The sequence below is a fragment of the Anolis sagrei genome, chromosome 2, assembly GCF_037176765.1.
Source record: "Anolis sagrei isolate rAnoSag1 chromosome 2, rAnoSag1.mat, whole genome shotgun sequence".
Classification (NCBI taxonomy): Eukaryota; Metazoa; Chordata; class Lepidosauria; order Squamata; family Dactyloidae; genus Anolis; species Anolis sagrei.
In genome coordinates this window covers 144,352,334-144,367,332 of record NC_090022.1, presented here as the reverse complement: position 1 = coordinate 144,367,332, position 14,999 = coordinate 144,352,334, and the positions used below count along the sequence as shown (strand labels likewise).

Sequence of the window (14,999 nt, the reverse complement as noted above, 5' to 3'; positions counted from 1 at the left end):
TGTCTTGACAACTCAAAAACATGCCACCCCAGGACACTGTGGATTATGGGAGCAACAGAGCATAAAATACATTGTTGCTGGGAAAATGAATTTTCCCTCCAGTTACAAGGAAAATTGCACCAAAAATAATAAAAAAAACAATGAGCTAATAAAAAAAATCATAGAAGTTTGACTTTTTGACTCTTTTCACCACTGCACACTGACTGTGTTCTCTATCCAAATCTTACCTCAAAACAAATACTTGGTACAGAATTATGTAATGCATAGTGCATGTGAGATCTTGGGTTGTGTATTAAAAAGCAAAGCTCCTGCACATCCTGATGTCCCACGCCACTGTCCTGGAAACAGATTATACTGCCTCCTCTACTTTTGATTCTCTGCCATTTCTGCAGGTCATGTTTCTCAGGTTTGATTGACTTGCCTCTAAACAATTCTCCCTAGGAAGATGAATGCAGTTTCCTACAGGTAGGAAGAGATATGTTTCTAGTTGTGCTTTTCATTTCCTTAAGTATATAAGTATACGTAGAATGGAGTAACTGTGCAAAAAAGAAAAACCTATGAGAATGTTTGTGCATTATAATACTGGCAGTCTCTCTTGCATTTGTGTAAGTCAAAAATCATTGCAAAGAAACTAATTCCCAAAACCTGGGTTTATTTCTACACAGGTCAATGTGGTACTATGTCCATTATGCCACTACCTTTTTAATGCCTTCTTTAAAAAATTGGTGTAGAAATGGCTCTTTTGGAGGTTTGAAGAGAACAGAGGGCCTGGAGGCTTTCTTCAGGCTCTCGTGACACAAACTAAGCTCCAAGAGCCTGAAAGTTCAGTCCATGCCAAGGGAGATGGAAAGAAGCAACAACCCCCTGCTCTATATCTGGCAGCTCTTGAATCTCTCCCCAAGCATGGAGAATACAGAGCCCCTACTTTTATATCCAGGCTTTGCAAAAGGCTACCAGGGAGGGTAGGGGGGTTGGTGTTTCTTTTAGGGCAGCTGTGTCCCCAGATATTTTGGCATACAACTTCCAGAAATCCCCGCCAGTTTACCGGCCATTAGGATTTCTGAGAGTTGAAGGCCAAAACATCTGAGGACCCACAGGTTGAGAACCAATGTTGAAAGCGGTGAAAAGCCCATTTGAATGCCCGGGTGGGAAAAAAGTGATGGCAGTGTCCAAATACAGCCGGCCCTCTGAGGCAATGCTGGAGATTTCACCTCTCTATATAATGGATTTGAGAAACTGAAAATATTACCCTCAACTTGTGCATGGGTGATATGAAAATCCTTAATTTTGGCCCCAAAATCTGTCCTTGATTTATACACGAAAATGACTTATATGCGAGTATATATGGTAAGTCAGTTATCTCCTATCCAATCTAGAACAGGGCAACCATTTCAGTGAGATATTCCTAGATGCTTTAAAAAAATCTTATTGTACATCCATGGGAAAGATAAGAATTCAGTCAGTTACTACCTGCCAGCGTAAAGAGGAAGAGGCACAGGAATATGTGTGAGCTGTCCTTGCTTTCTCAACCCCAAATATGAGAAACAACAGCAAGAACAAGTCACTGAACCACCTCAAGGGAAAACAGTGTAATTTGTACAATACACCCAGGGTTGTTCAGCCTTTGAAAATACTCCAAATGCTCTCACAGCCTCTTGTGAAATGTGATATATCCGCTACAAGAGAAAGAAAAAAAGAGGAAGACAGCAAACCAAGCTTCTCCTTCTGGAGCAACAGGAAGCCAAACCACAAACACAAGGTTACATTGTCACATTAACAGAAGGGCCATCAAGGGACCAGGGCATGAAATGCCTTTAATTACTGCTGATTTTTTTTAAATCCTCCTCTCGGGGAACCTGTTTTCTAGCAGTTTGTGAGGCAATGAATCCCTTCACATCACACAAGATTCTGAGAGCAGAAGACTTTCCTAGACCAATGGTCTCCAGCTCCCTGAATTTCCAGTTAGCATGGCTAATAGGGAATATGGGAGTTCAAGTTAATTATTTTATTTTATTTATTTAAAACATTTATATTCTGCCCTTCTCACCCCGCAGGGGACTCAGGGCGGAGCACAACATATATACGGCAAACATTCAATGCCAGGACATAAAACCATAAATATATACAAACATTAAAATCACTTATATCCACATTAAAAGTTGCAAGTTAAACATGTAATAGCCCACAGGTTGGGGATCTAAAGCATATGACCAGTGGATACACTTGTTGTCCATACATATTGGACCTCATTTATTCATTCAGCAAACTTAAATGTCCTCTTTTAACCACAGTTTTTGTTTACCTGGTTTTAAAAATATAGTAGAAGGTAATGTGAAACATCTTCTAAACAAACCTTGTCAAGATAACCCTGTGAAAGATCCACACTGGGGTTGCCATAGATTGGAAATGACTTGAAAGTATGAAACAGAAAAGATTAACAAAAGATTTATATACTCAAAACAATACAATCTATTGGAATTGTTTGCTACTATTCCTTTCCCTAGTGCAGTTGTGATAATTGTCCTATGGAGACAATTAATGCAGAAGAATACATGAAATGCCAGGCTGCAACCATCCATCACTGAACTCAGTTATGGATGGATTCAGCACACTACTGCATTAATTTATCTGAAAAATTATTTCCCAAGCAATGCAGTGTGCATGCCTTCAATTAGGCCAGTCTGTTGTGTCTATGTGTGCATGATGGGAGGTCTGCTTTGCTTGTTCTTCTGTGCAGGATCCTGGATTACTGCCCTGATGGTAACTGCTGCTTCCAAGGAACTCTGTACCCTAAAACACAGACCAAAACTCACCATTCTGCACCAAACCACTCTATGCCATGTATCAAAACTAACATCATTTTGGGGCTGTCAAATACAGGGAAGTCCCAGATCCTTTCCTGTCAGCAGCACTAGCAAGTGATGCAGTAGTAAATCAGAAAACAAGAGCCAACACCATTTGCCGCACAGCAGAGATGGACTAAATTTGCTCAGTTAGCAATGCACCCACTGGCTAATTTGAATATGACAGCCACTTTACTCTTTTTAGGAAACCAGAGATTTCCTTGGTCCAAGTCTCTTAATATTCAAGTCTCTACATTGCTGCCAGACTCTGAAAAAATGTCTCTTCTGGTGCAAACTGGAAGTAGGAAGATACATAAATAAAACCTGCCTTCTGGAGTAATTTTTTTGAAAAATCACTTCAAACATAGGGAAAATCAAATGCATATTATATAGAAAGGTGACGGTCTTTCACTTGTGGGCACCAGTCCCTTGGGGATAAGTATGGAAACATGTGTGGCATCCATAGCTGGTTCACAAATTGGTCTAACTCAGCAATCATGCAATAACAATTTGCTCTCCTGCATTATTTGCACAATTCAGAACTCAAAGTTCAATTATTCAGAGAAGTTGCCAAATACAAGTACTTCTTCTGATCCATAAGGGCACTGAATACTTTCAAAACCTCGCAAAATTGCTGAGAAACAGGAGCTTTAAAAAAACCAGGAAGAGCTCTATTAGAATATCAAACCATCAAATCCTAGGCAAGCCAACCTATAAAAAGTTTTCCAGCACAATATGAAGGAAAATGCACCAACTGATATCCAGAAGTCATATGCCTCAGTCATAGCTCAATCTTGAGGCACTGAATTCCATACACTGCCTAGTTGTTGTGGGCAGGCATGTAGCCGGGGGGGGGGGGGGGGGGGCTTGAGGGGCTTCAGCCCCCCCCCCCCCGAAATTCTCATGGTGGTTTGCGAAAAGGCCTTACTGGTGCATTATTTAAACTGTTATGTTTATTCATATCATGATCTGATCACCATACTCAATATATCCCATATGCATGGGGGTATTAGGGTAATGATACAAAAGGTTTGCTAGGGTAGACCCTCTTTCACTCAGACTCAGCCCCCCCCCTGAAAAAAATTAACCCCCCCCCCCCCCCCCCCCGAAATGAGATTCTGGCTACGGGCCTGGTTGTGGGAAAGAGTATATAGGTGCTTCAGAAATGAATGACCACCAAAAAAGTCTACAGCTATTTCAGAGGCTTCAGGCTTATCTCCCAGAATGTAAGAAATCCATTCCTTCTTCATCTAAAAAGGCCATCACTAAGGATAGTAATAATAAAATTTTATTTACATTCGCTCTATCTCCCCGAGAGGACTCACTGCCACAACCCCCATTATAGAAGACCTTTCAAATGCTACAAGGAGAGGCAACACACTCTGTACATCTCCCCTGTCCCCCATCTATCAGTCCACATATCCCACAATTTGAATTTTGCCAGTCTGACTAAAGGAGGAACACAAGGCTGCATCTATACAATAGAATTAATGCCAATTGACTGCACTTCAACTGCACTGGTGTGATACTATAGAATCATGGGAGTTGTAGTTTCACAAGGTCTTTAGTCTTTTTCACCAATGAGTGTTGGTGTTCCACCCAACTGCAAATCCCATGATTCTATGTTTTTACATGTCAGAGGCAACTTGAGAAACTGCAAGACACTTCTAGTGTGAGAGAATGGGCCATTGGAAAGGATGTTGCCATGGGGATGCTTTGATGTTTTACCATCCTGTGGAAGGCTTCCCTCATGTTCCCGCATAGAAGCTGAAGCTGACAGATGGGAGCTCACCCCACTCCCCAGATTCGAACCACCCACCTGCTGGCATAAGGGTTTAACCCATTGCACCACCGGGGGGCTCCCCATTATTCGATAGCATTGTCATGGCAGTTAAAGTGATATCAAAACAATTCTACATTGTAGAGCCAGCCCAAGACTGCTTTCTTCAAGCAAACATGGGAAGCACAGACCTTTGTCCTTGGCCCATTCTAGCTTCCCAACCGCAAAACACCCTCCGCTGTGCGAGAAAAATAAGACATGCTGCAGAGTCATCATCATCATTATTCAGGAATTTGGACTCCTGCTCCAACTGAGATTTTCAGGTCTGCATCAGTCCCAAAGCCACAATGGACCAGAGGGCATCATTTACAATGCCACCCCACTTTTCACACTTTTCTAAGAGAATGAGAGAAAACATGGGGAGGAAGAATAGGATGGCAGAGGACACTCTGCACCAAACAAATGTGGCTGGCACTGTCATCCGTGGGTGCATCTACCAGTTCTACACTGTGAGATCCATGCAGTTTCACCCCACTTTAATTGTGGCAGTGGAATCATGACACTTGTAATTTGGGGTCCTTCCACACAGCCATATAACACAGAATATCAAGGCAGGAAATCCCACAATAACTGCTTTGAACTGGAATATATGGCAGAGTGGATTCAGATAACCTTGTTCAAAGCAGATTTCCTGGGTTATATGGCTGTATGGAAGGGCCCTAGGTGAGGCATCAGCACTCCTGGCCAGAGAAGGCTAAAGTCCTTGTAAAACTACTACTCCCAGCATTCCATAGCATTGGAAGAGACCTTGTGAAACTGCAACTCCTGTGATTCTACAGTATCACACTAATGCAGCTGAAGTGCAATCAATCAGTATTTAATTCTATCAGTAATTAATTCTATCAGTAATTAATTCTATAGTGCAGATGCAGCCTTGCGTTCCTCCTTTAGGCAGTCTGCAAAATCCAAATTGTGGTGTATGTGGACTGATGGGGGGGGGGGGGCAGGGGAGATGTACAGTGTGTGTTGCCTTTCCTTGCAGCATTTGAAATCGTTCTATTGTGGAGGCTGTTACAGTGAGTCCTCTCGGGATGATCCAGTCCAACCGCATTCTGCCAAGAAGCAGGAAAATCACATTCAAAGCACACCCGACAGATGGCCATCCACCCTCTGTTTAAAAGCCTCCAAAGAAGGCGCCTCCACCACACTGAGCCATAGCAGTTAAAATTAGTGTGAAACTGCATTAATTCTACAGTACAGTGCATTACCCCCCCCCCGTTCCAAAAAAGAAATGCCTCCTCCATCTTTGCAAAAGACAACCTGGAAAGTCCAATGATGGCATAGGAGCCCGCAACTCGCTCCCTCGCCCACCCACGCTTTCTCCTTCCTCCTCTTCCTCTTCCAGAGAGGCGAAACCAGTATCATCGATTTGGATTGAGGTCTGGTCTGGTCTGGAAGTCCTGCAAGGAGGCACGTGCCCGCCCTAACAAAGGAGACCCCCTCTGAGATGTCGGGGGCCTCCTTGGGTTACCAATGTGTGTGAGAAACCACCCCGAAGTGAGCTCGAAGGAGACGCAGCACCCTCCTGACTGAGGGAAGAGAGAGGAAGGGCCCCTTCGCCCTGACACACAAAGAAACTCTTCCCCTCCTCAGACATCCCCCTCAACCACAACCACCTCTTCTTTACTCTTTTTACCTCTTCCCCATCCCTTGGTTCCAGACCCACTAACGGCTCTTTCCTCTTACCTCAGCGCGCAGCCACGCGACCGCCCGCGCTCCCGTCTTGGGAGAGAAAGCCGAGCAAATAGCAGCAGTAGCGAGACTCAGCCTCCTCCTCCGCTTCCCCCCTCCCTCCTCTTTTTTCCCTTCTCTACCTTGGGCAACAGTTGGCCCTGCCGCGGAGGCCACGCCCACTCTCTCTAGCGCGCACCCTCCCTCCTTCTCCTCCCTCTCCTTTCCCCACCCCTACCCGCCCTCGCGCCCTCGGGCTGTTGCTAAGCGCCCCGGGAGCGCCTTCATTGGACCCGCGCGAGGTGAGATCACAGTGGCGCGGTGGATGAGCGCGCGCCCGCCGGCGGGAGGGGGAAGGAGGGGGAAGGAGAGGGAGCGAGGGAGCGAGGGCTCCCCTAAAGGGGAGGAGCCAACACGAGGTGAAGGACTAACTGGCTAACTGTCCGAAGGCATCCCTTGGAAACCAAGACGGTGGCCGGAAGGTGACACACCTTGTCAACGGGGCTCGTCAGGACGCATCTCTCTTATCTATATACAGTGGAATGGAGAAGAAGGACAACTTTATTTTTCTACTCCGCCTCCATCTCCCCAAGGGGTCTCGGGGCGGCTTACATGGGGCCAAGCCCAGGCAACATACAAGTAAAAGCAAAACAACAGCAAGTTAGAAATTAAAAGACACAAAACAGCATAACAGTAATAAGCATCAAGCAACAACAACCCAAATTTTGGAGGGGGGAAGGAGGCCAACATACAAAATGATTAAAAGGTAAGTAGTTCAATAAGGTGGATAGGAATATAACTGGCACAGAGCAATTAGACAAGAACAGGATCATCACAGTTTAACATACATATATGAATAATGATGTAATATAGGAATTCAGATTAAATAGTGAATTTTGGGGGAGAAAGGTGTAGGCCTGTGTAGTTTCAATGTTCTCAGTGGGGACTTTCAGTACGGGAGTTTCCCTTACAGGCCCCTTCCACACAGCTGAATAAAATCCCACATAATAATAATAATATGAGGGTTTAAAGATCGAACTGCAAAGACTCTGGCACAAGCCAGTCACGGTGGTCCCAGTGGTGATCGGCACACTGATTGCAGTGCCTAAAGACCTTGGCCTGCAGTTAAACACAATCAGCGCTGACAAAATTACCATCTGCCTGCTGCAGAAGGCCACCTTACTGGGATCTACACGCATTATTACAGGATTGGTAATATGGACGACGAAACTGGATCACGATTTTAGTCATGAGATGCATTGGATTGTTATTGTTGTGCCAATATTGTGTATTATGCTTTTATGGTTTTAAATTGTATATTGTTGACTGTTGTATTTTGTTGTAAACCGCGTTGAGTCGCCAGCTAGGCTGAGAAACTGCGGTATACAAGTAAAGTAAATAAATAAATAATAAATTATTTGCCGATAAGTGTCTGACGTGTGATCCAATACAACAGCCAGCAGAGTGTCTGCTGTGGACTCATCTTGTTGTGTTTCAAATAATATTAATAATAATAATAATAATAATAATAATAATAATCTTTATCAAGGAACATGAAAGGCACTGCAGACTACTTCAACCAGAGAAATCAGCCATAGCAGAGCACCTGATGAACCAACCTGGACACATCATATTATTTGAGAACAGAAATGCTGGACCAATCCAACAACCACCATATCAGACTACACAGAGAAGCCATTGAAATCCACAAGCATGTGGACAATTTCAACAGAAAGGAGAAAACCATGAAAATGAACAAAATCTGGCTACCAGTATTAAAAAACCCCACTAAAATTACAACAATAAATCAACAGAGGGGAAACAATCAAGGACATCTAATCACTTCTCAACAAAAGATTGCCCCAGGCACTGCCAGGCTATCAAATGCTAATCAAGGTGGTGAGTTGAGACATTCGCACCTAGCTCCAGCAGACAAGAGTCCTTTGTCCCACCCTGGTCATTTCACAGATATATAAACCCATTTTCCTAGTTCCAACAGACTACCTCTGAGGATGCTTGCCATAGATGCAGGTGAAACGTCAGGAGAGAATGCCTCTAGAACATAGCCATATAGCCCGAAAAAACCTACAACAACCCAGTGATTCTGGCCATGAAAGCCTTTGACAATACAATCTTTATTTATACCCTGCCACCATCTCCCCAAAGGGGACTCGGGACTGCTAACATGAGGCCAAGCCCAAAATTACAACAAAATACAAGTACAGCAGAATAAAATACAAAAAGCAACAATATCATCAAAATAAAAACATAAGAAAATAAAAAAAACAGTTCCAGAAAGATATGATAGAGAAATGGGACACAGTGGGTGGGCCAAATGTACTAGAAGTAAAATTGATAGAAGTGATAAAACCCTTGGATGAGGTAGGTAGAATGTGTTTTGAGGGAGAATATGTTTCAGAGGGGAGAACTCAAAGAGCTGAACAGTGGGATTAAACCTTCAATTAAGGACGGAGGGAAAGTGCATCATTATCTGCTTTCAATTGAAATATATGGCAGTGTGGACTCAGATATCCCAGTGCAGATCAGATATTATGGGATTTTCTGCCTTGATATTCTGGGTTATATGGCTGTGTGGAGGGGTCCTAAGTTGATTCCACACAGACAAGGCTGATCAGGGCGTTTTCTGGGCCAGATTTACACAGGGGAGGCTTGCCCTGGTCTTCCTCTGAGGCTGAGAGTGTGCGACTGGCCCAAGGTGACCCAAGGTGATTCAAACACAACACCACTCGTCTGAACCCACTCAGGGTGCATCTATACAGTGGAATGAATGTAGTTTAAAGGTCAAGGCTCAATGGCAGAGAATCCAGGGAGTTGTAGTTCTCTGAGGTCCTTAGCTTTCTCTGCCAAATAGAGCAGACTACAGCTTTCAGGATTCCATAGCAGTGAGCCATAGCAGTCATCACACTACAGAAAAAAATCCACTTAAAATTTGGTTTCTGCCTCCCGCATAATTCTGGGGTTTGTAGTTTAGAAAGGAGCCTTTAACCCCAGAATTGTGCAGGAAGTAGAAACTGGATTTTAAGTGGATTTTTTCTCTAGTGTGATGAAGTGGAAGGTGGGGACAAACCACATTGCAGATCAGGCATGGGAAAACTTCAGCCTTCCAGGTGTTTTGGACTTCAACTCCCACAATTCCTAACAGCCAGCTGTTAGTAATTGTGGGAATTGAAGTCCAAAACATCTGGAAGGCCAAAGTTTGCCCATGCTTAGTGTAAATGTACTTCAGAAATCCATCAGCCTTCTTTCCGCCTAACATAAAATTACATCTTCATCTTGTCCTACTGTTTGGATAAAGTGAGGCAGGCACTCTGGGCTGCTGAAATCCAAGTTGAACCATGACAATTTGGCTTCTTTGTTCCCGCATTGTACCATTGTATCTTTTGAACAAGTGCTTGAGGAGTTTTCTGCCTTGGGTGCCAAAATAAATTGGGCTGCCCTAGTTATTATTCATGTCTGTTTGTGTGGTCTAGGCATCTGATATATTTTGCCTGGGGCAGCAGACTGTATTGGACCAAGCCTTATCATCCCTCCCTTACTGCAGTTAAGTAGGAGAAGCGTTTTTTGGGGGAAAGGCGAACGTGGAAAGAATAACTCTTTTCGGCAAATGCGTCAAAAATGCCAACAGTGGCCAATTTTTCAAGCCTCCCGCAGGCAGCAAAAGCTGAGCATCTCCAATTGCCATCTCGGCTTCTGCCTCAACCAGCATTAATTATCCAATACAGTAGCATGCCCTAATTTCTCTATTCCCTCGCTGTTCGGCTCCCTTCCTGCTCAAATACCGCAGCTCAGCAACTTAAAACTCTCACTCAATGCTTGTTGCTTGTCAGAGTGAGCTACCATCTGCAAAATGCTGGAGCTGCCTTCTGCCTGGTCTCCTGGTTTGAAAAGAGGTAATTAAGTCATGATGATCATAGCAGAGAGAGGCAGTGAATATTTAGAGTAGGGCTTTGCTAGATCGCTCCACAAATGTCATGCCTCTGTGTGTGGAAGAATATGATCAAAGGGAAATTATTCTTGCATGAGTATAGTAAAGCAATGTGTTTTCTTTCTTCTACTCACACTTTTTCTGCAGGACACAAAGACAAGTAGACACCTTGCAAAAGTGGGTGGGTAGGTGGGTATGTGTGTGTATACACACACACACACACACACACACACACACACATATGGAAGTGCATGCTTTCCGCCTCAATCTGCACAGGCGTTGTCACCAAAGCAAAAGAAGAAATCAGCTAAATGCTTTACTTGGAAGTTCTGCTAAAATCAATGCAACATTTCCCTGCAGGGATGCATTGAGAATTGATGAGTGCTGAAGTTCAGCTATGTGGTTTCCCTGCAAAGGCGATGGCTTTACTGCAGTGCAATCCTAAGCAGCTGTATAAGAAAACACCCAAACCTCCCTGCACTGCATCAACATCAGTGATGACAACAACACAGATTCTGTGACTGAAATGTTATGATGGTCAGCATAATGTGCTGCATTACCCAAAGCTGGTTTCCTTGGAAGCTTTCAATCACAGCCCTCGGAGTGTGGAGCTGGATCTATGCTGCCTTACAATGCAGTTCAAACTGCATTATTTGGCTGTGTGGATCCAGCTTTAGACTAGTAAAAGGAAGCATATTAAAGATGTCTCTTGTATACCAGGGGTTCTTAAACGTTTTCACTCATGACCCCTTTCAGCCTGAAAAATTTTCACATGACCCTGGGTATATACATATATACAAGAGGTAAAAAAATTCAAACATTTTCTGATAACAAGGCTTGTTAAACTGGCTGATTTTTCTTTTTATGAAGTACAGCTGAAGCATCTTCTGCAGTCCACTAAACTACAGAACAGATTCATGTAAATGCCTAAAACAACCACTAGGTAACATTCAGAAACCATTTATTGTTGTCAGTTTTTCGGGACCCCAACATTGAGCTAAGGGAACCCCATTTGGGGTCAGTACCCACAGTTTAAGAAGCAGTCAGTATACCATAGGATGTGTCATAACAGTAGGGATGAATGCATGCATGTAAGACAGGTTTACCATACTATAAAAACAGCTTTGTGAATGCAGTATTTCTGATTTTTTTTGTCAGATGCTTAAAGTTCTGGCTGCTTGCGTTCCAGTTAACTGAAGGTCTACTGTATCTTTTTTTGCAATAGTTATTTTTTTAGATGCTTGATTTTAAATGTACTATCCGCTCTCTGTAGCCATGGATTGGGTATCTAGGGATTCAACCATCTATAGCTTTATAATATTTTTTTAATTCAAAAAGAAAACTTAAATATCCCATTTTATATAAGGATTACCATTTTACTATACTATTGTACATCACGAGAATTGAACATCCATGGTTTTTGATATCCCAAAAGGTCCTGCGACCAAACCTCAGTGGATACCAAACTGTATTACATCTGCATGAGTCAGTTTTACTAAATATGGGCTTCCCTGTTTACCTGAGGTATTGCCACCTCTTCTATTATATTACCTGCCCATTGAAGGAATGCTTCCAAGGTGTATATTTCCCAACTTGCTAGGACAACAAAACCTCTTCTGACCTCTCAAATAAACAATGATTTATATTTATACATTCCCACAGGTTGCAATAGTTACCACATGATTGTGCTATTAGTAGCTTCCTTCTTTGGTAATGTCTTGCAAACTTTGGCTTTTTATTGTGCAAATTCTTTGTTATTGTGTAAATCAATTCAGTGACGTGGGAAGGGAAATGAAAATGAGAACATTAGACTATGTCTAATTCTAACATCAGGATTATTATTATTATTATTATTATTATTATTATTATTATTATTGCTATTAACTAGCTGCAGCATAAAATCACTCAAAAGTGGGTTCAAAAGGCATAAATGGGTTTAGACTACACTATGGATCTGGAAAATTTTCAGCAAACACACTTAAATATAGTTAAAATATATTTTAAATAAAACTTAAATATATGCACATACATAACAGAAACACACCTCCAGGTATCATAACATAGTAACATGGTGTGTGTTTGATGTTAGCAGTTCTACATTTTGTCTTATACAATTTTAAAAATTCTAAATAGAGATTTAGAAGAATGGATATCAAATAATATATTGAAGGACCCCTTGATAGTCCTTGGAGTAGCTATTTACAAGCTCTGGCCATGAGACTGCAGTCCTGAGAAACAAAGGTTGTTTCAATAATTATTTAACAAATTCAGGGTTACCCAGAGCAAATAATAGCCCCTGACCAGGTAACAGGTTGTCACAAATTTCCGTCAAGGGATAAACGAGACTTCCAAATTCTCCCACTTTATAACCAGATTTAATAGTGAAGAGCATTTCAAGTGCACGTCAAAAGTGATGCCACATTTGTTCTGGCTCGCATTTTGACCAGTTTTTGCAGATTTTTGGGCAGTTTGGGTAATCAAATTGCTGCATTTCTAGGTGATTTTGGATTATTTTTGTTGATACTTCTGAACTTGGCCAAGATATGCTTGTGAGATTACTTTTCATTGCTACCTGAAGCCAAAGTATCTCGAGCAGTTTAGGATGGTATGCATCCATCATTGTGAGAACTGGCAGTGGCTATTACCTGATCGAGCAAAAAAAAAAGTCTTAGGGTGCATCTACACTGTAGAATTAATGCAGTTTGACCCCACTTTAACTGCCACGGCTCAGTGCTATTAAAATCACAAGAGCTATCATTTTATAAACTCTTTAACTTTCTCAACCGAAGACTGCTGGTGTTGCCGCAAACTACAAATCCCAGAAATTTATAGCATGGACACATGGCAGTTAAAGTGGGGTCAAACTACATTAATTTGACAGTGTAGATGTTCTCCACATGAACAATTTTGGAGTATTCTGGAATTTAAAATTCCAGTTTGGGGATTCTACAGCATACATCCAGCCCTGGATGAACCCTTGAACTTATTCAAAGTAAGGCCTTTATTTTTGTCTTATAGCATCAAGCACTTGAAACCAATTATTTAACCCATGGCATGAATACATACATACATACATTTATGTCATAAATAAAAAAGTCTGAAAGGCACATTTGTCATAATTGCCCCAAGGATTTAAGTGTGAAATATCTCAATTTATTCTTCATCACCCAGCATTATTTCAAGACCTGTCAGTCTGTGCATTTAAAACAATTGCTTGAACAAAGCTATAGTCTCAAATAACTTGTGTAGCACACAAAAATACAAGTAATAAATGTTTAATGATAAAGGGCTTGATGGAAAACATATTTTACTGGGGCAAGTTAAGATGCTATATACTTATGTTTAATACATGAATTGAATGTACTATTATGTTAGTCCTGGGCTGTATGATTTATTACAAGGCAATGTTTAGGAATTTATAGGCATCTTGTTGATAGAAACCCAGCAAAGTTATGACAAAAAAAATCTGTGATCCTTAAATCGATCACATTCTTTATGGAAATTGGCAGGACATGAATTTGATTAAGCTGTAGGCATTGCAAGTCTGATATATTTCCCTCTGGATTTCAGCAAAATTCTGTTTACCCATTTATTTTCATTAAGTAAGACCAAGAATGATTTTTCACAATGACAAAAAAATAAAGCATTGTTATTTCCACTCATGCCATCTGCAACTTCACTGAAAGCAAGAGTTCACAAATTACATAAAGCAAAAACCTAACTGAAAAGCCAAGATGTGAATACTCATCTTTTTCTGCAAATATGAAGATTTCTGGAGCTTTTTGATGGGAGAAAGTGTAATGTAGTGTTTTGAGTGCTGCATATGACTTTAGAGTCCTGGGTTTAAAGTCCCATATAGCCATGAAACCTCTTGGGTGATCTTGTCCAAGTCATACTCTCTCGGCCTGAGAGGAAAGCAATGGCAAACCATTTCAGACCAAATATTGCCAAGAAAACCTTGCGATTGGGTAACCTTAGGGTTGCCATTGGTCAACAACTACTCTAAGACACACAACAACAAGCCTTTTGACATATAGATTCCTCTGAGGTACAAACTCATACTCTAATATGGTAGGATTAACAAGCCAAGTTTGACCTTTAGTTTAAAGTTGGCTTTAAATCCTGTCTCACATGTCACACCAAACTCACATGTCAGAATTCACATGTAACACCAAACTGTAAATACATATCTTACATTTCAGAGATAAAACAGATGTGGCAAAGCAACAGCAGTGTGTGGTAGAGATGTTAAAAGGTATTAATGGAAAAGAATACATTGGCTAGGAGAGGCTGCAGCAGTTTGCTTTTTCTTGAGGCTCCATCTACACTAACCATTTAATGCAGTTTCAATCCTGTATGGAAAAAAGTAGTTTCACTGTGCAGATGATTATATAAGAAATCCCAGAACCAGTTTGAGGCCCAGATACTGATTACACAAATCTGATATGCACTGGTGGTGTGTTTCTGTGGGAAACTGGCCATTGCAGTTTGAAGTTAGCTTTGAATTAAATTAAATGGTCAGTGTAGATGGGGCCCAAGTCCACTGAGAAGGATAAGAGTTTGCCCTCTTCTTCTATTATGATTGCATTTTAAACTCACTTTGTAGCAATTAAAGGCTGAGGAAAAAAGCGAGAAAATGGGAGATGGATAGAGGGCCCTTCCACACAGCCATATAACCCAGACTATCAAGGCAGATAAT

At 41.7% G+C, this 14,999-nt stretch overlaps 1 protein-coding gene across 3 annotated transcripts in view; it reads right to left on the bottom strand.

Annotated features, from left to right (window-relative positions):
• The window catches only part of RAB11FIP4 (RAB11 family interacting protein 4), a 207,247-nt gene that overhangs the window by 44,510 nt on the left and 147,738 nt on the right, over positions 1-14,999 (bottom strand). The window contains exon 1 of one of the 3 annotated variants that reach the window (XM_060763969.2): positions 6,370-6,473. The exons of the other annotated variants lie outside the window; for them this stretch is intronic. The gene's annotated coding sequence lies outside the window, so the exon portion shown is untranslated. Of the gene's footprint in view, positions 1-6,369; positions 6,474-14,999 lie in introns of those variants that run through there. 3 annotated transcript variants of the gene reach the window in all.